Here is a 24,720-nt window from a genome sequence, read left to right as displayed (position 1 = left end):
AAGAAAAATAAACTGAAAACTAACAACAGAATTAATTTAAGAAAAGTGAAAATTGTAACTTTTTAAAAATATAGTAAAATAACTCCTCAACTGATATCATGAAATTTTCAAAGCATATACGGTGTGGTAAAGATATGTGATCGAGTTCAATTATATAAATCCCCAATAATATCCCATTTCATTGAGTTCAATTATATAAATCCCCAATAATATCCCATTTCATTGAGTTCAATTATATAAATACTTAAATTAGTTTGTGAAGAATTAAAAAAAAAAAATGACTACATACCGTTGGCTTAAAACACACAATTCACTTTAAACATGTTTTTCTTCTTAATTGACGTTTAAAAAGAAGTCACTTTCATTCATTTTTCATAAGTTTTAATAACAGCACACAGCTGATTTGTTTACTTACAATCAACGTTACAGTGTATAAACAGAGTTGAAATAATCATTAGAATTAATTATTAGCAAATTTTTTTTGTTTGCTTTGTTTTCTCAGCTGCGCATTTTATATGTTACGCAAATACCATACATAACAGAGTCAGTATTCAGAATATATTAAGTACTCACATGTCTTACTTTACAGAAAGCAAAAGCCCCATTTTTCAGTTTAAGTTCAGCTTTCTTTGCAAAATTTGTCTACTTGAAAATCATAATCCATTGCTCAAACATCACTTATACTTCTGCTTTGTAGGTGTAAGACTACAGCTAAGAGTTTATATAGTACAGCTCAGTGGTCGGCAAACTCATTAGTCAACAGAGGCAATTATCAACAGTTTAACGACTGAAATCTCTTTTGCGAGCTACATTTTTTAAACTTAAATTATATAGGTAGGTATATTATTATTCACTTATAAGGCACTCTTACGCTGGCTTTTACGAAGAACGTCTTCAAACTGATCAACGTACATCCGCTGAGGTCAACCCTCTTCCAGCTTTCCCATCCACACTTGTCTTGTATACTCCTTTCGTGTATCTTCTTTCCTTCAACCTCTATATGTCCAAACCATCTTAACATACCTTTCTCAATCCTCAACACTACATCTTTTTTTCACTCCACAATACTCTCTAAAATTAACTTAATACTTCAATTTTCAAGTCTAAGTTAAACTATATAGGTATGCAGAATAAAACCTGATTTTTACACTTATTAACGATACGACTTATTGATAAAATACGAGTAAAACTGTAAAGTATACAAAAACTTAAACCATGGATAATAACGAACAAACACTAATTCCTTGCTCCATCTCCTTGGAAAGTTTGTGTAACTCAGGTTTGTATAACTCAGGTTTGTATGCTGTTGCTTTTAATTTTAAGCATGATTCCAATTTCTCATCAATAGGACGACTTCTCAATTTACTCTTGATGAGGTTCATGCTTGAAAATGATTGTTCGCAGAATATGTAGACTCGAATAAAGAAAGAACAGCAAACGCTAGTTTTTTTCAGCTGATTATACGAGTCAGGAATACTATTCCACATTTTAAAAATCAACATATCTTCCTTCTCCAGGTCTTTCAAAGAAGACCACTTATGCTGTGAACTAAGCTCACAATTCGTTTTTCTCCGGTGTTTCTATATGAGCGCTAAGACGTTCAAAGTTCCGGAATTCTTTGTTTTTTAAATCCATCAAGTGGATTTCAAAGTTACCAATGTCAATATTAAAGGGAGTAAAATTTAGTTCTGTTACAGTAGTATTAGGAGGATTTTTAACAAAGGCTAACGTCGCTTTGCTGTTTCTGAATTCCTGAAACTTGCTGAGAAAAACTCTGATATTTAAAACTGTTGTTTTGAAATAGCAAATATCAATATCAGAATTACTTTTTGGCGACATTTCAACAGGCTTGGAAAGTGAATCAAAGATTCTCTCTCAAAATCTTAAACAAAAAGAGATTATTTGTTTCCAAATGAAATAATTTCTTCTAACGTCGAAAAAATTGTGTCTCCTTTTCCCTGTACGTTTTGATTAAGCTGATTTAAATGAGACGTAAAGTCTAACATGAAATAAAATTTTGTAATCCACTGATCGTTCTTCAGTTCTGGATAATAAACACCCTTTTCAAAGAGAAATGCTTTAATTTCTATTATTAAGGACGAGAAACGTAAAAACGCTTCCTCTTGATAACCAACATACATTGTTATGCAGCAGCAGATCTGCGTACTCTCCATTTCAACTAAAAATTCGATAAACTGGCGATGGTTTTTAAAACAACTTTTTACGTATTCGTCATCTGCATATGGTTTCCCTCTTCTAGGAATCTCTTGATTAATAAAAAAAACTTGCAATATTAACATCATTGAAAGATTCTATCCAGTAATTAAATACAAAACTTTATTTTTCTTGACTTTTCTGAAGTTCCTCAACTGCTTTCTTCCTTGCATCACCGCCAGGATATTTAGTACTAAATGGCGTGTTTAGTTTTGAAGTGTCACTACACATTTGATTTCTTGTTTAGCCAATTTTTCCTGACAAATAAAACAGGTCGGAAGGCCATTTGAGTTTCGAATTAAACGCGCAAGTCTCAGTTCATTCAACTTAAAATTCACAGTGGATTTCACCTTCCGTTTTTCTTTGCTTCTTCTTTATAGCTATATTGTTACGAGAAGGAATAAATTGGGCCAGAAATAGCGAAATGATTGAGGAACAGCAGTAGGTAAGAAAACAATGGTATCTTGGGACACAAGGAAACAGGAAAGCGGCGTTTGCATCAATGAATTCATCCCTTCCCCTTTTAAGTGGTTTTTACATAATACAAGGGGAACCTCTTGCATTAACCACTCCAGAACAAACCTCCTGAATGATTGGCTCACAAATGTAAAAACACTCAGCCAACTCGTGGACGAATTGTGGGCCCATCGCCGGAGGTGCAGGAACCTCGGCTCAGGTGAAATTTATTTCGCTGTTCTTTGGGCTCCCCGCTTGTCATCGCTATCCCAGAATAACAACATCAACAATTTTCTATCAGCTATGATTTTCTAAGATGAGACGGCAGCAGAAGGTGATACTCACAGGTGATAAGCAATTATCTAGTGAAGAACACCATAGGAAGTTTGTGACGAAGTACGAATCGACGGAGACAAAATTTGCTACATTAAGCTACTGTCAGCAAAGTCCAGCGAAGGAAGTCTTCAGGGATGCGTGGGGTAAATGCAGTGCGACAAACGTCTATCGAGTCGGGAAAAAGAAATGTCAATAATGCGAAACCGTTACACATAACAATAGATCTTTCCATAAACAGTGTACAAGCAATTAGGAGACAATCGTATAAAATAAGGCACATTACAAAGAATAATGAGGGCTAAAGGCAGAAGCTACGCCAGGTAGCAGACAAAATTACATCAGGATACATACACTGGTGTGCAAAAATTAAGGACGAGACGGTTTTTTCAATATACCTTTGTACAAAAGCTTTCGAAATCAACACATTTAATACCGTAAGATCCCCAATACGTAAGGACATGAGTAATGTAAGCAACACTTACTAAAAGAGAAATCAGAGGGATAAAAAGAAGCTTTATTGAAAAAGTAGCATGGAGCGCAATGCGACTGAAGGCCGAAACATCCCTGTGATGGGTGTCCAGCAAGAAACATGCGGTCTTTAATATGGGATATGATCTTCCCTGACGGCTAGGCAGGTTTCACAGCGTCTCCCCATGCTGAGAATGAGGGTGTCAATGAGTTGCTGAGGCATTGCTGCCCATTCGTCTTGCAGCGCCAATCGAAGCTCCGGGATCGTTACTGGTGGTAAGGTACGAGATGCCAAGCGTCTGCCTAGAAAATCTCATACATGCTCGATGGGATTGAGATCCGGAGATCGTGCCGGCCAATCCATACGTTCAATATCCTCACTCTCTAAGAGCTGTTCGGCAGCTACTGTGCGATGATATGGTGCATTGTCGTCCATGAAAAGGAACTGCGGACCCATAGCGCCTCTAAAAAGACGCACATATGGAAGAAGAATCTCGTTACAATAACGGGTCCCGTTGACTGAACCTGCGTCGAAGATGTGAAGGTCTGTACGACTACCAAGCATGATGCCTCCCCAAACGAGAACACCGCCACCTCCACACCTGTCCCTTTCAATGATGTTCGAGGGATGATTGCGGCTTCCCCGCTCTCTCCAGATGAGTATGCGATGAGAATCGCTACTCAGATTGAATCTGCTCTCATCTGTAAAGAGTACTCGTCCCCATTCATTGTCTCTCCAATTCCGGTGTTCCCGGCACCACAAAGAACGCCTTCTCCGATGGGCAGGCGTTAGAGGTACACACCGTACAGGGCGTCGTGCAAACAGACCACCACCGTGCAGTCTTCTGGCCACGGTAAAACGCGATATCGGTCGTCCAGTCGCCTGTGTCGTGTGTCTAGCGATTTCTCCCGCTGTCTGCCGCCTGTTTCTTCTGGCCTGTAAGGCAATATACCGGTCATCTGCGGGTGTGGTTCCTCGTGGACGACCACTACTAAACCCCCGGATAGCTGTTCCTGTAGTTTGAAATTGTCTCCAAAGTCGTGAAACGATGCTGTGAGCAATTCCGAACTCTGCAGCCACACTTGTCACACTGCGGCCTTCCTCCAACTTCCCAATGATTCGACCTCTGGTAAAAGCATCCAGATGTCGTCTAACAGATTGATTATTCGCCATTTCTCGCTGAGGCAGCAAATCGGTGTGATTTTAACTGCTATACGGCGTGCAATCTCTTTTCCAGAAATACTGATCTTACACCGACAACATGCTTCATACTACTCAGATACTCCCCCATTACGTCTACCTGCATATCTGCGCATGTGCTACCGTACATCACCTTACTTGATCTCCTGATTGGTCTTTCTGTCCGCTCTGCCTCTTCGTTCAGCTGATATGCTAATTTTTCGACTTCGTCCTTAAATTTGCACACCAGTGTATTACAAAACAGTACATAGCCACAAGAGGAACAAAGCATACACATATGTAGGAGAGACAATGTAATTATTTTAAGCTTAATTTACTCGTATAGCAATTTTAAACATACATGTACATATATACACATATATTATAAATTTATTGGCTCAAAAGGACTATCAATTTCGTTTTGACATTTTGCGTTGAAAACATTAAAAGGCTGTGTCACTTTCCAAATTGTTGTCACCAAGTATTATCGCCCTGTGTTATATTTAAAGAAATTAAATAATGAAGAAAATGCATAAATGTATGTATATTTCTCGCACTGTGATAAGACAATGGTACCTAGAGCCATTAAATTTTGAATAACGTAATCCTCCACCCGAATATGGGCCCATCTGGAAGCCCAAATTTGGAATTTGTTTTGTTATTTATTTTATATTTTGTAAAACTTTAACGAATTAAGTTTAAGAAACTCAACGATTTCAAAGCGAGCAATGGTAACACTGTACAGGAAAAAAAAAAAAAAAAAAAAAAAAACATTATCTTTAGCGCTCGAGATTGTGTATCGGAAATTCTAAAGATATGCTCTTTTTACATTATTTTTTGATACTGCTGCTGTATTGAATTTTATGGTTAAGTGCGAAGAGCATGATATTTAATAAATAAAGGTAACACACAAAACTTTAAAAAAAAAGCCCCTTAAAAAGCTGTAATATAAAATTTGAAAAACCTTCATATTTTATTTTTTTCAAATTTATTTAATTATTTTATTATATATATATATTCCAGTGCCAAAATATAAATGAATAGGCATAAAAGTATTCATTTCATAGTTTCATGCGTATTCTTTTCTTTTCGTTTTTTGAATACATTTAGAATATTATAAAAGCAAAGAGTACAAAGAAGCAGGACATTATAGAGACAGAATCAATTTAGATACCTGATGGCCGCTTGCGGCTAACAATGCTATTGTAATCAAAGTTAGGCTGGCGAATGGATGGATTTAGTTCTCTGGGAATCTTACTAAAGAATGAGTCAGCTAATTTAGTCATATAGCAGTGATTATTTCTAAGTATAGCAGTGATTATTTCTAGTATTTCTAAGATTTTAAATTCTCGGTGTATTCCGAGTTTCTAACAAACCAGCGGCAACCCACCGCCTGGCGGAGAACAATATTTTGCGCAACCTGCAACTTATTCAGAGAAGTCTTGTAGGCGTATGCCCAGATAGAATAGGCGTAAGGACGCATCATCGACTTATAAATGAGTATTTTATTATCTGTTGAGAAAGCTCTGTTCCGAACAATTAGGGGGGAGGGGACAAGTATAAGTTTACATACTCGGGACTTGGCTAAAATCTCTGTAATATGAGAGGATGATGTGAGGCAGTACCCAAACATAAAGCCAAGATATCGGGTCTGCTTAGTGCAGGGGATAGGTGTCATCCTTGCGCAGGGACCATGCTAATCTTCTCTGTATCGTTCCAAAATTTTAGTAAATGTACTGCCGAAGCAAGTACAGGGGATAGGTGTATTATACATTTACACATGAAGGTTATTATGAATGCTTCTTTTCCCGGTAAATAAGCATAAGATCCACATTGATTTTAGTCTTCCAGGCAAGTAGCCAGGATTCCAGTGCATGGATTTAATTTTGTAACGCCTGTATGACTGAGCTTTGAGAAACGTTTCGTGATAGAATTGCAGTATCATCAGCATACAATGCTAGAACCTCGGTCATAAAACAAGTGCGTCGCATCGAGGCAGGGATTTAATCGAACGCGTATATCAGTGTTAATCTTGTCGGTACATTTGTACTAAAATCAGTACAATGGCCCGTTTATCAATACATCAGTAAAAATCTTACTAGAATCAGCACAATGGCAATTTTAACCTGATATACCAAATAAAGTAAAAACGAAATTTCGTGTCAAACTATCTGGGTTTTTAGTTCTTAAACATTTCCAATTTGAATTTTTGTCATATTATATGCAACCCAAACATCGTCTATGTATTTTATGTTGCATAAATTCAGTTGTTAGGAAAATTTTTGTTTCAGACACTGGAAAAATTTGAAAAGTCTAGAAGTTGAAAATCCTGATATTCTGAAACTAAATTTCATTTTTAAGTTACTTGGTTTCTCATTCAAGTTAAAACTGCCATTGAAAGGTATATTAATTAAAAGCATTTCACTAGTTAAAATTTGGCATATGACAACTACTACGATAGCACAATTTGATGTATAATCAGTACAATCAAAACGTCGAAATCGGTATAAAAAATTTCCTAGGAATAACCATTGGCGGAAATGTTTTCAGCTGTTTTCAGGCTTCTGTATACTTTGACGGCCTCTGTGTTGTATTTTTTTATTTGTTAGATTTCTCTGGCTTTTACATGCGCTCGTCCCGCATGTGCTATTTTGTGGAAGAGCCACATTTAGCTCGCGAGCCACGGTTTGCCGACCACTGGTATAGCTCATTTATATAAAATGACTTAATATAAATATTACATCTAGGGAAGGAATGATTTTTCTTATTTGAGCTATTTAAAATTTGTTCTTCATATTTCAAAAGGATAGGTTCTTACATTGCATGAACATGACAATATGGTTTTTCAACTGACCACTTCCACCAATTTTCTCAGTAAAATGCTCCTTTATTATCGAAAAATGCATCTTTAATTAAATTTGAAGTCTTCCTTTATCCCCTATCACTTACTTCGAACTGTGTTCCAGTAGCCAATTGATTTATCCAAGACACGCTGGTATTAGCATTAAACTGTGTCCGATAATTGAATGAGTTGCTTGCATGACGTGTTCAGCATGTGCAAAAGCTTGCCTACATCTACCACAGGATATAAAAAAAAGTCAAAATAATATCTGCTTGGACAGCGAATATAAAACAAGGCTATCTCTGTAACAACATGATTTTGCATCGTCATTAGGATTTTCTAAAGCAGAAAACGTGAAAAATGTGCACTGCCCTGGCTGGGACTCGAATCTTGGACGTTTCGAATGGACGTTCTTGGACTTGGACGCGTATGCTTCCAATTACACCACGAAAGTATGTGGAAAGGAGAGAGGAAATACCTTATAAATTGTGTCAATATTCGTTTTTCAAACACTTGTTTGTAAAAGCAATAGCTAGTGCGCGAGCGTAGCATCAAACCACAAAAATAAATTATAGGTGTCCTCCAATCTTCTTACTCCTATCTCTACATCTCTACATATCATGTTTCAACTCCGTCAAAGATTAGCAATTTTGAGGATCAGCGCAATCGCTAAAAATCTGTCTAGACAGCTGAAACGTTTGGTTTGGTTTCTGTGATTATGGCAAGGCCTCGAGGGCTATCAGCCTAAGGAGATGGGTGCCTTCGTGGAGGACCTTTTACGGGAAACTGGCTTATATACACGTTACACATGAGGAAAAACACGAAAATGCCCATGCAGCCAGCCCGTTCGCGGGATTCGAACCTCAGACCGAACAACCAGTGTTCAGCGACTTTACCGTTCAGCCGTTGGTGGGCCACAGCTGAAACGATTTCACATTTAATGATCATTGATGACTAGCTTCACTAGCCAATCAGAATGGTTTGAAAGATCATACATTTCGGTCCAGCTTGAAAACAGTAAACATGACAGCTGGCAAATGCTCGTTGAATTATCAATTTTTATAGTCAGATAAGAAAAGAAGCTTTAGCAACTGGTCTTTTTTTTCCTGAAATTAACTGTAATGCATTCAAAATTTCCCGTTTTCTATTTCACATGCACAGATTGTAAAGAAACTGCAGATTGTGCAGATCTACAGACTGCCAAATTGAAAAAAAATTATCTACTTACTGCATTTACAAAGCTAATAAGTGTATTGTTTCAAAGCTTCCCCAGTGGCCGAGAGGCTAAAGACAGCTGAATACTCTGTCCCGGGTTCGAAGAGGCGCACGTGCTAGCTGCATGGTTAGTATATATGATTATGGCAAAGCCTCGAGGGTTATCTGCCTAAGGGAAGGGATGCCTTAGAGGAGAACTTTTTAAGGGAAATTAACTGGTATACACGTCGCACACGGGAAAAACCACGAAACTGGCTGGTATACACGTTAAACACGGGGAAAAACACGAAACGGCTGGTATACACGTTACACATGGGTTAAACCACAAAAACGCCCACGCGAATTTACCTCTCGGCCGCTGGTAGGCCTGCATGGTTGGTATTCGTGGTTTCTCCATGTATAACGTGAATACGAGCCGTTTCCTTTAAAAAGTCCTCCACGAAGGCATCCCTCCTCTGGGGCACATAGCCCCAGTGTGCTTTGCCGTATTTAAATAACCAATCAGAGTTCTTTAATAAAGTATTATCGCGCCGACCGCGAAAGGTGGCGATGATCCCGCAAAGTTGCTCCAGTCGTTCTTCAGCAATTCTGAAGAAATTTACACCTCCTTAAACAACCCTCCACTAGATACGCCTAATGATGTAAGCTTCACGGTGCAAGAGCTTTTGAATACTCTCAGAAAATTACCAAAGAAGAAAGCACCGGGTCCAGACGGCCTGAACTATCCTATTATAACTACGATCATAAACTCCAACCTTCTATTTTTCATTAACTACTTCAATAAGCTTCTGGAAACAGGTACCTTCCCTCGTCCGTTTAAAATAGGCCAAATTGTCCTTTTTCATAAGAAAAACAGAGATTCACATGATCCAGCTGCATACAGGCCGATATGCCTACTTTCTTCATTGGGCAAAATCTATGAGAAGATGTTAATAAACAGGCTGCGTTTCCACATCTCACAGAATAACCTACTGCACCCACGTCAGTATGGCTTCAAGGCAGGTTCTTCCACCATACACGCATTGCATGACGTCCACGCAGCAATAACTGATAATAGGCACCATGGCTATCATACGGCATTGGTCAGTATTGATCTTAAATGTGCCTTTGATATGCTGTGGTGGCCTTCCATTAAAAAGTCATTGAGAGAAATGAAGTGCCCGCTCAATTTATATGCTACGTTATACCATTACCTATCTGATAGAACACTCATCATGCCGCACAACAGCGGGATTATCGAAAAATTACAAACAAGAGGTTGCCCTCAAGGGTCATGTGCGGGCCCCTTTCTTTGGAACGTCACTTTTAACACCATTCTTGCTGATCAATGGCCGGATCATACGCGAATTTTTGCGTATGCAGATGATGCAGCTTTCGTGGTACGAGGACGTACACGAGAAGAATTACAAAACCATAGTAATGAAATTTGTAGTCTTTTCCACTCCCGCTGCCAAAAGATAAAACTTGAAATTGCCCACAACAAATCCCATATCATGCTATTTCCAAAGAAAGGAGGTTCCCTGAACAGGCAACCACGTATTTGCATAAATAATCAAAGAATTAAAATAGTTAAAACCCTCAGATACCTGGGATTAACTTTTGACACTAAGCTCAACTGGATAGCACACGTCTTAGAGCTTAAAAAGAGAACAATGCAAACTGCAAATCTACTACGATCATTCCAAGGTTACAATTGGGGTTTAAGTGCGCATATTCAGAAAATACTGTACCTTACAGTAATAGAAAAAATTGTCACGTATGGTGCAGCAGTATGGGCCTTCCCGATGCAGGGCAGGAAAATACGCCACCTCGCTACCATACAGAGGCCTTTTGCGCTCTTAATTACACGAGCATTTCGGACCACCTCTACGGCCGCCATCAATGTTATGTCTGGGTTGCTCCCACTCCATCTCAGAATTGAAGAGGAGGCAATCATCCAAACAGTCAAACAGCTTCGTAAACAACTTACCTATGATGATTTTACTTATCAAGTGGACCAATACGAACAATTAGTCCTTCCTACTGCCGTGCATCCCGCGCTGAAAGGCATCGGAGTCAAAATTCTCTCCAATACTGCCGAGGATGAGCCAGCAAGCAATGTAAAAATCTATACAGATGGTTCCAGAATAGAAGATAATGTGGGCTGCTCATTCATTGTTACCACTGAAAATTGTGTAATTCATACCTGGCAAGCACATTTGCAATCTAACAATAGTGTTTTCCAGAGCGAGGTCGTAGCAATAAAGCATGCAATAGATTACCTAATTAATATGAAAATACCCACAGGCATCATTCTCACAGACAGCTTGTCCTCTTTACATGCACTAATCAATCCCGACCACCGATCTACCATTATCCAAGACATTCAGCGCACTCTTAGGGATCATCAAAGAAAAAATTATTATTTCAAATGGGTTAAGGCCCATGTCGGCAATGCTGGTAATGAGCTTGCTGATAAGATGGCTAAGGAAGCAGCTGTCAACTCAAATGTTCTCAATCTTACCATACCATGGCCATATTCCCATCTCAAGAGAATTACCAGACTACGTGCCATATCGAAGTGGCAACAAGAGTGGGACTCCAGTCCTACTGGACGAAGAACAGCATACCACATTGCATATGTCGACCCAGACAGAAATATAGGCAACCCTTTGTTGAATAGATACATAAGTGGCCATGGTCCTTTTCCGACCTTTTTCGCGCGACATAGAATCAGTAACTCAGATATGTGTGTTTGTGGCTTACAAGGCACACCCGAACACTATGTTACCAGCTGCCAGCTCACTGCTGGCCAACATCTCTTAATTCCATCTACTAATACACAAGCCTATTGTAAATATCTAATAAAGCAAAGGCATCTGGTTCGTAAAATTTGTGTTATAATGTCAAAGCTCTCCTCACTGGGTACTGATCTATGCCAGAGTGCTTAACGGGTCAGTACAGCAACTGATTATATGTATTATATGTAGCTGCAACATTTACATGGGATGTCAATATATGCTACATGCTTTATGATCGAACATTAAAGCATGAACTATGCAGTCTTGCAATTATATGCACCTTATATATATATATATGCATAATCGATAAGGAACAGTATGCTACATATACGTGCCCATGCATAGACAATATAAAAACTTAAGTATATATTATATACAATTGTAATGCCAAGCCATGCATTCTAATACGTACTAAGGTACTATGTAAACTAATGTGATGCAAATATATTTAGTAAAAGTTCCACACTATATGTATATAATATACCTATGCAGTATCATGTTTCATTTGACAATGGAATGTATACTCGGAACAACGTTAAAGCACTTGTAACACTGTAAAGCAATATCAGTATGTCTAACTTTAAAGTAGTTTTATTTTGAACAATTTTCTTATGTAGTAATGGAATTACGTAACAACATATCAGTCAAGTGTATGCAAATCTATTAAGTGGCACTATGTTTTAATTGAACAATTTTAGATATTAAGTTGTTAGATGTTTAATTGAATATTAAATTAAGTTATGTAATATTATGTTCTAATTGAGATAACAAGAATAATTGTAATGTGTAATGAATGTAATGTATTTAAGTTATGCGATATTAAGTTCTAATTGCGTAATATAATTATGTAGTATTTTATGGTACAGTATTATTTAACAGTAACAATTTCTATTAGCAGTAATATAATGAAACAAAAATAAGTGTTTTTCTTTTAGGATACTAATGTTACAATTGAGAATAATATGTGTATCAATATTTCAACTATGTTTTGCTTGAATATTATGTTCCTTTTAAGTAGTAACTGGTATGGTGCATGAATAACCTTGCGCATTATATTAAGAGGTAATGATTAAGTATCATGTTTTATAAAGATTTAAAGTGCAATTTTTGTGTATAGCCAATGTTCTATGTTTCCGTATGTCCAATGTTTCTACGCAAATACATGTTAAAATTAAGTATATATGTATACTCAATTAATGTAAAAGCTCTGTATAATATAGCATGCAAATATATAAATAATTGCATCTGTCAAAAGGTTTGAAAATTTATGAGTAAGCACATCGTCTTATCCCAATTACAAAAAACCATTTCAATGTGTGCGGTATATATGAGTGGTATTTCGTATTTTCAGTCATTATAATGTAAAATTGCCATGTGGCGGTGGTGCTATAAAGTATCACAAAGCACTCTCTTGCTCTACTTAGCATTAACATATGTATTGGTATATGTATATGCAATGACTGATTATGTCGTTATTCATTATCAATGTTTACATATTTGTATAATATTTTCTTAATTAATTTGTATGACACAAATTAGTGTCCTTGTAAGATTTTTGCCTGTAAGGTAAAATGTCAAATACGAATTGCCCATTATCTGTACAAATTGTCCCTATACTTAGTAAAAAGTTAACATATGATTTGGTATATGTATATGCAATGACTGATTAAGTAATTGTAATATTTCTAAGTAGCATTTTGTGCGTTTTGAATTTACAATGCATGAATGTACTTGAAGGATTTAAACTTAAAACGGTCACATGTAAAAATGAGTAGCTCATAATCAGCAGAATAATGTATAAAACTGCTGTTACTCATTATCAATAATTGCAATTTGTATTTCGTAATCTTTCACCATTTTGTATGACATAATTAAGTGTAATTGTAAAACTTATTTTTAAAAACAGGTAATACGCCAAACACGTGTAGCCCATAATCTGTACAAATTGTTAATACTCTTAACAGGAGTTTACATGTGTTATGTGTTTGTGTATATGTAATGGTAAGTTAAGTATATGTATTGTATCCTTGCAGCATCATGTATGATTTAAATTTCAAACAGTAATATGTACAAAGTGAATAGCCCTTAATTTGCAGAATAATGTATTAATTGTTATAACTCATTTTCAATGTCTGCATATTTGTATTTTGTAATATATATCTAAACAACATGACATATATAAGTGCAATTGTAAGGTTTATATTTAAAAGGTAATTTGTCAAATACGAGTAGCCGCACAAATTGTTACTACTATTATACAAATTTTGCATATGTATGTTATTGTAATAGACCTACTGTTTGGCGGATAACCAGGTATCTTTAATGTCATAATTCTATAATCTTATTGTGATCAACTATGTAATTGTATGTTAACCTATGTAAAGATTCTGCCTTTGTTTGGCACTGTACTTTTTATTCCTGGAAACAAATTAACACTGGACCTGGCATTTTGGCTTAGAGTATTCCTCGGGAGCACTTTGGTCGGCTGGACTGCTACCCGGATGAATAGGGTGCTGGGTCTGGGCGTCTGGTGCGAGTCTCACGTGTGGCCTTATTCTGGCCTTGCTCTGGATATTGGAGGACGTGACGCTAAACCAATTAACCATAACGGTAAAGGGATGGTGCCCACGTCCCCCGTTCCTAATCCTAATCCTAATCCTAATAAGCAATTACACACCACTCTTTATTTACTTACACTCAATTTCCACAAAGAGTTCGATCGCAGGAGAGTTTCTACTGCATTTCTTATGTGCTTCGAGTGTTATTCTGTGCTTCACAAGTTATTATATGCTTTTTTCATCATATCGGATCTATTCATATGTGGATTACTTCGAATTTATGTGACATTTTTCGTGTACTGTGATTAGTGAATTCTTCACCAAGGATTAACGACCACGTGCAATGGTGGGGAACGAATCATCTCCGCCTGATAAAATTAATACATCTACGGTTCGGAACCACGTGCTAGAACTGACTGACGAAATACATCGTTTTACGGATATGATCCCGCGAACGGGCTGGCTGCATGGGTGTTTTCGTGCTTTTCCCCATGTGTAACGTGTAGACGAGCCAGTTTCCCTTAGAAAGTCCTCCACGAAGGCATCCCTCCCCAGTAGTGTGAAACGGAGTGTTCAGCGACAGGAAGCGGAGCAAACTCACAGGCGGAATACGCGGTGCAAATTCAGAGGCGGAGTATGCGGAGGCTAATTGATAAGTGTTTCGGAGATTCTTCATTTAACTGATAAGATGACGTCACACTTTGATAAGAGATTATCTTTTATTCATTTTATGGAAGTTCTTTGTTAATCAGTTTTTAGCCTTTGTATTTTTTCTTTGTGTTCCAGCTATTTTACTACATATATGATGGTTATTTCCTAAGTGCCCTTAACGGCGCTTATTTTCAAATTTAATCATTGATTCAGAAGTTCTTAATTTTACATGCTATTTTCAACTAGTTTCGTACTTTTCAAACTTTCGTAATTTTTTAGGTGTTCTAATTTTGAACTTGTTTATTACATTTTCGGATCATATAAACTTTTCTTTAACTTTAGATGTAAATTTTAACTTCTTTTCTATTTTTGACGTTAATAGTTTCCAACATACTCTGAATTTTAATTAATTTATAATATTTATAGACTATGTACACAACTTTCATTTAATTTATAGCTACTTTCATACGTTTTAACCTTCGTAATTTCAAACATATCCTTAATTTTAGCTTAATTGCTCTATTTTCTCACCATATATATGAACTTTATTTAGATGATATTTTTAATGTGTTTCATTCATTTTAAAACTTCATAATTTTTAAAGTACTCTAATTTTAAACTTGTTCATTATATTTTCCTACCATATACCTAACTTTTACTTAACTTTAGATGTAAATTTTAACTTCTTTTCTACTTTTTAATGTTTTTTGTTTCAAACATACTCTGAATTTTTAACTAATTTGCTAGATTTTCACACTATGTACATGATTTTCATTTAATTTTTAACTACTTTCTTACGTTTTAACCATCGTAATTTCAAACATATCCTTAATTTTAGCTTAATTCCTCTATTTTCTTACCATATATATGAACTTTATTTAATTTTAGATGATATTTTAACGTGTTTCATACATTTTAAACCTTCGTAATTTTTAAAGTACTCTAATTTTGAACTTGTTTATTGCATCTTCCTACTATATACATGAACTTTAATTAATTTTAGATGTATTTTTTATACATTTCTGACACTTGTTTCTTTCTAGTTTCCAAAATACTTTAAATTTTAACTCTTTTTTATAATTTTCGATTGTAATCACGCTTTTGATTGTACTATTTCAGCTAAATTTACACGTTTCAATGTCTTAAATATAGAGACAGTTTTCAATTAAACATTTTATTTTAGAACCTTTAACTGTTATTCCAACCCAATTCGTTGAATAGCCTTACTTAGTCTATATTTTATAGTACTGTTTTAATTTGCCTACTGTACAATTTATCATTCTGTAGTACTCTTACCATTACTGATTCTACTATTTTCCTTCATTATTAACTTCATTCGCATTTTCAAACTTTAACATTTCTTGCATATTCTGGTATTTTCTTACATCTTTTATATCTGAATATATGTTTTTAAGCCCTTCAGTATTACCAATGTTCAGTTTTAAGCTAACTTGATAGGCTCCGAATTTTTAGAATGGATTCTCAGTTTTCATCTATAATTTTAGAACCATTTTTCACTGATTCATGTACACATACAGAAATCTTTCATATTGTTTTGGACACTTAATACGTTTTTAATTCGGTATATTTTGCTAATTCATTGCATTCATACCATCGTTTTTACACTTTAAATGCCCCGACTTTGCAAATTTTAAATTTATCACTTTTTTTCTGCACCAAGTACGAGCATTTCTGCCTTCATGGACAACGTTCAAGTGAAATTACCGATTATTTACGTTACATGCACAAAAGAAATTCCTAAGATAAAGATTTTCAGTATCAAATGAGAGATGAATGACCATAGATTTTACCCATTGGTTATCATTTCAGCTCTTGAAATTATGTTTAATCGATATACTTTTATTTCTAGTGCATAATGTTAACACATTTCTTCGAACCTAGTTCAATTCCAACTCAATTTCCCTAGACAATTGCATATATAGTCTATTTTTCTAATTTCTTATACTAGGATTTTCTTTCGTGAGTGTCAGTTTTCATTAATTTATTTACCAATTTATTCTCTTATGAATGAAATCTTGTGAAACACTACCATACCTTTACACAACATATATCATTACCAATATACCGGGTGATCAAAAAGTCAGTATAAATTTGAAAACTTAATAAATCACGGAATAATGTAGACAGAGAGGTAAAAATTGACACACATACTTAGAATGACATGGGGTTTTATTAGAAAAGCAATAATTAGCATAACAAATTAAGACAAAGCAAAGATGATGTTCTTTACAGGAAATGCTCAATATGTTCACCATCATTCCTCAACAATAGCTGCAGTCGAGGAATAATGTTGTGAACAGCACTGTAAAGCATGTCCGGAGTTATGGTGAGGCATTGGCGTCGGATGCTGTCTTTCAGCATCCCTAGAGATGTCGGTCGATTACGATACACTTGCGACTTCAGGTAACCCCAAAGCCAATAATCGCACGAACTGAGGTCTGGGGACCTGGGAGGCCAAGTATGACGAAAGTGGCGGCTGAGCACACGATCATCACCAAACGACGCGCGCAAGAGATCTTTCACGCGTCTAGCAATATGGGGTGGAGCGCCATCGTGCATAAAAATCGTAACATTTTTTGAACATTTTTGTTGGTTCTAATAAAACCCCATGTCATTCTAAGTATGTGTGTCAATTTTTACCTCTCTATCTACATTATTCCGTGATTTATTAAGTTTTCAAATTTATACTGACTTTTTGATCACCCGGTACTTATATTTACAGAACGAACCAAAGAAAGAAACAGTAAGAGACATTTTACCAAAATCTCCGCTATATTTTCGAATATTTTAACTTTCATCCATCTCGACTACAGAAATTTATTCATAAATACTCATTACATCAATTAAATATTCCTTACTAATACCCATTTAATGAGGAATAACCCCTTTAGAACATAAAATTACATCCAAATAATTCCATTTTCCTATAATTGTACATATAAATTTACATTATAGGAACTTTCTATGTATGTAATTTAATTAATGCTGTTAAATATTACCTTTTTCTAAGGCGAAAACTCCAAAGATCATTCAACTTTCCAACTCCAAAGGGGCCCACCAGCGGCCGAGCGGTAAAGTCGCTGAACGCTGGTAGTTCGGTCCGAGGTTCGAATCCCGCGAACGGGCTGGCTGCATGGGCGTTTTCGTGTTTTTCCCCATGTGTAACGTGTATACGAGCCAGTTTCCCTTAAAAAGTCCTCCACGAAGGCATCCCTCCCCTTAGGCAGATAGCCCTCGTGTGCTTTGCCATAATTCAATACACCACACACACACACACCACCAACTCCAAAGACTATTCAAATCATTCATCTTCGCCTGGAGTATTTCCCGCAGTACCGAATACCTATCTTAGAACTATTTTCTTAAGAACTAAATACGAAAGAAACATTGTCCACTGTAGAATATTTACTGTTTTATGCAAAATGAAGATAGAACCTTTACCAAATTTAAGTTCTTTTACCCAGAATTCCAACAAATTTTAGAAAATGTGCTATAAAAAGCAACTTATTTACCTAAACATGAGTCTTAACAGATTTTTATCGGCTTCAGATTTACTATCAGTGGGAAAAACATAAAGTTAACTTCATCTAGCCTTGTCAGTATATACAAAAAAGTCATGAATCATTTTGCAGTACAATTAACATTTTAATACTAATTAACTAATTTTAATTAACTTTCAATTAAGATTTTAAAAAGAAAAGTATATTTATGCGACATATTATCAAATTATTCCCAAGCATTATTAAGATAAATGCAATTAAATATCCACGCACACACTATGAAAATCCCATTCATTAGGAACAGTAAAACTTTACCAATACTTAAATGAAATGTAAAATCTTGCAATGCATTAGTATAAAACCTGAGTAACATATCATTTCCTATAAGCTGTAAACGGTAAAAAAAAAAAAAAAAAAAAAAAAAAAAAAAAAAAAAGAGTATTCTTATGAAGACTTAAGCAGTAAGAGTAATGTAAAGAGATATTCATTTAAAACATAATATGAAACAGTTGATAGCTAAATAAAGATACATTTCAATATAAATAAAACATTTTTTTTATTAAAATACATACTTACTAAAACAATTTTTTTTTCACAAATTTTCTATTCTATCACGTAAAGTTGACAATGAAATATTCTTTAAAACGTCATCACTGTCATAAATACAACAATAATTTACATAAAGCTTTTGAGCAAGTCTTTTAAAGTTCATTGAGAATATAGCTTTGTCAATATTATTCATAGCTTTTTCCCGAGTCGTCTGCATTATACAGGGGTGGCGACGCTGACTTGGATGATCGACAGCACATCCCTCACAGATAAATACCTCGTTGAGACTGGTTAAGTACTCCTCGTAAATAATATTGTTAAGTTTCTGCATACATTGCTCGCTAGTTAGATGTTCCAGCTGCTGGCATTTTGATCGCCGTTTTCTTATCTCATGCGGTAACACATTTTGAAATAGAGCAGTTTGGATAGTCTGAGTTATTTCACCGTATAAATCTAAAAGTTTGTCGGTCTGATAAGATTCTAATTAGAAACAATCTGCTACAAGACGGAAACCACCGCAGGAGTTTTTAAAAATTTTTTGAAGAACACATTGCGCGTTTGTACAAAATACCGCCAACTGATTATTGGCTATGAAAGATGCTTCTGAATATTTGAGATTAAAGTTTGGTAATTTGTTCATGAAATCATACCACGTCGCAGGAGTCATACTCACACCCTCAAGAGAAGATCCACAGTTGAAATTATTCTTTTCTGCAAAGTTCTGTATATGAATTCGAACGTTATTATTTCTACTTACAACGATGGAAAGACGGCACATCCGTTCTAATGACCAATAATTGATCACTTCATCATGATTTCGTGATGATTGATAATGTCGACTCAGCCAGTCGTCCTGGGGTATTTCAAATATCTCATCTTCTAAACGTGCTTTCTTGCGCGGAAAAGTCTCTTTATTCATATACAGTTTTGGGGTTATGGAGTTAATTATGTCCTCGTAATAACCGAAGTCCATTTCATCAGAACAACGGTTCAGTTACGAAGATATAATTTTTCTAAACGTCAAACTTATTCGAATAGTCTTCACTTCGGGCTGGGATGGGATACCGTGTTTCCAGACTACATTCGTGGGGGGTTTCATCACCAGAAGCGATCCATGTTCCAGACTCAGAATGTGAGTCATATAATTCTCTCTTGTAAAATGCATTACTCGCGTCGCACCGTAATAACTCAGTGCGGGAATGCAGTAGGAAGGGTCCAGGGAGCTTTCATCGCCTCTGTGCGCGGAAATCTTGGCATCTCCGTCAGGGTGTTTGTTGAGCAGAACGTAATTATATTTTTCATGGGTGAGTGCTTCCACTTCACTTTAAATTTGCTGCAGCACAGGAGTCCAGGGCTGGGCGGCGATCGATGTCCCCGAAAAACTGCAGGTGAGTCCATTTTCATCCCCGAAGGCACAACAAAATCGAGCTGGAATATGTTGGTGGCCGTAAATATTCAGTTTTACAGGTTGGAAAGGATACGTGCAGAATTCCGCAAAGACAGAATCAGCCTTCTCTTTGCCATGAAAATCTTTGAAATAGGATAGCATTAACTGATCATCAAATATTTCGGCCATCGTGAGTATTGTAAGAGTTAAGAATGACTGCTTCGAAGTACAATCCTCCAAGATTTGCAATGAAATGAGAAATCTACTGAGATGAGATATTTTTAAACAACTTATTTATATAGTCATTTACTGATAAGAAATGATCATTTGATTCATTATCTCGCTAAGATTTCATTCCTTTAATCCGCAATAGCCTTATTTGTTCCGATAACATCATGTTTTCCAGGACGATGACAATCACATTGAATCATCTAAGAATAAACAGATGGGGTACTTCGTATCACTTTAAGTTGATAAACCAACGATTAGGTAAAGAGGGCCTGTTAAAACAGGATATGTTTGAAATTACGAAGGTTAAAACGTATGAAAGTAGCTATAAATTAAATGAAAGTCATGTACATAGTCTATAAATATTATAAATTAGTTAAAATTCAGAGTATGTTGGAAACTATTAACGTCAAAAATAGAAAAGAAGTTAAAATTTACATCTAAAGTTAAAGAAAAGTTTATATGATCCGAAAATGTAATAAACAAGTTCAAAATTAGAACACCTAAAAAATTACGAAAGTTTGAAAAGTACGAAACTAGTTGAAAATAGCATGTAAAATTAAGAACTTCTGAATCAATGATTAAATTTGAAAATAAGCGCCGTTAAGGGCACTTAGGAAATAACCATCATATATGTAGTAAAATAGCTGGAACACAAAGAAAAAATACAAAGGCTAAAAACTGATTAACAAAGAACTTCCATAAAATCAATAAAAGATAATCTCTTATCAAAGTGTGACGTCATCTTATCAGCTAAATGAAGAATCTCCGAAACACTTATCAATTAGCCTCCGCGTACTCCGCCTCTGAATTTGCACCGCGTACTCCTCCTGCCCCTGAACTATCCGTTTCACACTACTCTCCCCTTAGGCAGATAGCCCTAGTGTGCTTTGCCATAATTAAATACACACCAAATACACACACCGTTTTGCGGATACATTTTAGGGAGGCAACTGGAGTGCTTTAATAAATGCGGACTTACGTTAGAGGACTACTCGTGCGTTTCACAAACTATTGAAAAGCTGAAAACAAGGATTATGATGATCGACATGGATTTGAAATCATTGTGTGCTGGCGGTATATCTGAACAGACGACGCAGGCTATTCGGACTATCTATGCCAAGGAGTGTGGATGTGCAGAAAGACTATTAGAGATATATAAAAGTAAGTGTGAGTTTTTTGGTGCACACAATCCTGATTATATTAATTTAAGTGTTATTGATATTACTAAAAAAGTTATGGCTAGCAAACTTGAAAATATTAAAGCTAATGTCTGTAAGAATACTGATTACAATAATAATAATGACTCTGATGTAAATGGTATTAATACTGCATCAAATGTTAATGATGATTCTGGTAATGTTAACGCTAAGCCCAAAAGGCCATCAAAAAGAATAAGAGGTTAGCTACTGATATCACGGACACTGACGGCTTTACTCAACTAAAAAACCTGGCCAGACCGTCTAAGCTAATTAAGTGTAATGTAGATATCCCAGTAAGTAATAAATTTAATGGCTTAAATGTAAAAGATAATGGTAATGACAACATGGAATAGGTTGAGCCTGAGATTATTGAAATTGACCTATCATGGTAAAACCTGTAGAAAAATTTTCTGACTTCGTTAAAAGACTAAAGAATGATACAAAACTTGAATTTGCAGTTAAAATTAATGGCGAGTTTCTGAAAGTGTTCCCTAAGACAGAAAGTGACCACAGATTAATTACTAAATACTTAGATGACAAACAAATAGATCATTATTTAATAATCAGCAAGGTAGAAAAACCTATTAAAGTTGTCTTCAGAAGACTATCCATAGATTGTTCTAAAAATGAGATTCATGAAGAGCTTACAGCTCTTGGCTATAAAGTGCGTAAAGTCTCACAAATGCACAGATTCAAAACTAAGGAACTTATGCCTCTTTTTTTAAGTCCAGTTGGAGAATGTACCAGGTGTAGAAGATATTCCCAATATAACTTACTTCATGTGTTTCTATCTTACTGTTACCATATAATGCCATCGGAAGCGTTGTGCAGTGTCACAACTGCCAACAATTCCACCACTCGTCAGAAAATTGTAAACTAAAGCCCCGCTGCGTCAAGTGCGCCGGGGCACAAAAAACTGAAAACTGTAAAGGCTAAACGAATTGACAATGTTATGTGCTGCAACTGCAACAGCCAGGGCACCCGGACAATTACGGTGGTTGCCCGAAGTTCCCTACTGCTAGAAATGTTAAAAATGTACAATACAATGCACAAAGTAAAGATAATGTATCTAATAATGATAATAATGCCAATCGGAATAATGTAATACCAGGCATTAGCTACGGTAATGCAATTAATGGAAAGACTATATCTGTAAATGATAGAATGTCTGACAAAAATGCTAAAAACGCTACTGATAATAATGGTAGTAAGAAAAAAACCTACAGAAGTAGGCCCCCATGTATTTAACGTTATATTTAAATTCATTAAGGAACTTGTTGATATTTTTAAGGGTTTTTCATTTGTTAATATTATTAGAAAGATTTCGGACAAAATGCCTGAGCTTCCAGCTGCAGAGCACGTTAGTGACAAGATGTTTACTTTATTTGAAAGTGTTTTTGGCTCTAAATGTGATGTACTATAATGTAAATGATCCATATTATACTAAATGGCCTACGGCCATACTTAGTACCCATATTGATTTATTTGTAAATAATGTGTTATGTGCTTCTTATATTGTGTTGATAATTAAGGTTCTGCTTGCTCATTCTACTAAAATTAACGTTGTGATAAGGTCGCATAAAGGAATAAGAAACTGAAGATTAATATGGACAAGGATGTCTCGAGAGCATAAGATGAATGTTATTATTATTTATCTTCCGAATACGTTTTCAATAGTTGTTTAAAAAATAATATTAATATGTTGGCATTGTTTAGAACGCAGGCTCGAGAGCCCCGTATTGCTCTCGCACGTAAAATGTAGAGATACTTGAATTTGAAAAAAAAAACGGAAAATTAGGTTTTTCTCATGTTGATTGTATGTAGCCTTTTATTTCGGGCGTTCAATAAAATTTTCATGCGGTGTTCCATCATTAGAGTTTTCATTGGAGTCCAACACCTCATCGTTGAAGCATTAACACCACACCACAGCAGTATATATTAAAATTGGTGGCAGCATTTAAGGATGTTCTTGAGAGTAAATTTAGGAACGAGCTTTTTCGCTTCTGAATTTGAGTTAACATTGTGCGTTGATTTCCCTGCGTCTCGTTGTGTGTGTTCCGGATCGTCAAATGGATGTTAAAAAAAAGGCAGTATTGCAAAGGACCTTATGTGAGCAGTCAAGACTTTTTTCTCTGGACAAGAACGATCTAATTCTGGGTGCAAGGACAGTTCGCGTGGTGAAGTCTTTTCAGAGAGTGACAGTGTATCAGAAGGGAACGCCGGAGGAAGCGTGATCTAATGCCACAAAATAGTGAAATTTCCCGGAAGAGTTGGAGTATCCAAGTTAGTGCCAGGAAAGTCATCGAAGACATCTTCAAATTGGTGAGTACCGTTTTTGTGATTTTGGAGAAGTTATGCCAATTATTCGAGATTAAGTTTATTTTGGGTATAGCTCCGTTATTCGGGATCAAAAGTTTTCTGGTGGTTATTGAAAGTTAGTTTTGTGGTTACTTTTGCTAATTGGAATTTAATTGTTTATTCTATTGTTTTAGTAACTGTTTAAATTGTATGAAGTATTGTAACGGTGTGCTTTAGCAAAATTTAGTTTTTAAATCAGTTCAGAGTTAGAGGACAGTATAGTTGAGATAGAACAGGAAAAGACTGCCTCTTAATTAGCATTTTTTATACTTGTTTTATATTTAGGCATAAGTGTTATCATATAGTGTTGTAAGGCAATTAGTGTTCAGAACTGTTAGGGTATTATTCAGTTTTGGAGAGATAGACCTGTTGTTGTTTTTATGTTATGTATTTTGGGGTAGGTTATTTTTCTTTAATTTTCCATAATGGGTGAGTTTATGAGGAAATTTACTAAAGCTCTGCTATTGGAGTTAGCGGAGGAGTTTGATACAAATGTGTCTCAGGCAAATAGAGTAAGAGAAATTAGGTAGGCTATTCTAAATGCCGAGGACTAAGAAGAAGAAGCGGCGAAAGAATACGCGGCAAGAATTTGGGCTGCGGCTGAGCAGAAAAAAGCAGAAAAAACAGCCGAACAAGAGAGAGAAGAACGGGAATGTGAACGAGAGAGAGAGCAGAGCGAGAACGTGAACAAGAGAGAACGGAACGGGAGCGAGTTTTTGAATTGGAAAAGTTAAAACTGATGAATGTGGTTGAGACTAATAGCCTAGCTTCCACG

At 35.8% G+C, this 24,720-nt stretch overlaps 1 protein-coding gene and 1 non-coding gene across 5 annotated transcripts in view; both read right to left on the bottom strand.

Moving 5' to 3' along the window:
- Positions 1-24,720, bottom strand: part of LOC118192392 (uncharacterized) — a 307,764-nt gene that overhangs the window by 220,111 nt on the left and 62,933 nt on the right. The window lies entirely within an intron of this gene.
- Positions 6,295-6,406, bottom strand: LOC118198437 (U6 spliceosomal RNA). The gene has a single exon (XR_004759772.1). It is a non-coding gene; the product is annotated as a U6 spliceosomal RNA (small nuclear RNA).

The sequence above is a fragment of the Stegodyphus dumicola genome, chromosome X1, assembly GCF_044657685.1.
Source record: "Stegodyphus dumicola isolate Sdum_Otavi_A_Nest chromosome X1, ASM4465768v1".
Lineage (NCBI taxonomy): Eukaryota > Metazoa > Arthropoda > Arachnida > Araneae > Eresidae > Stegodyphus > Stegodyphus dumicola.
The sequence above is the reverse complement of the archived record's forward strand: the minus strand, read 5'-3'. Positions and strand labels throughout refer to the sequence as shown.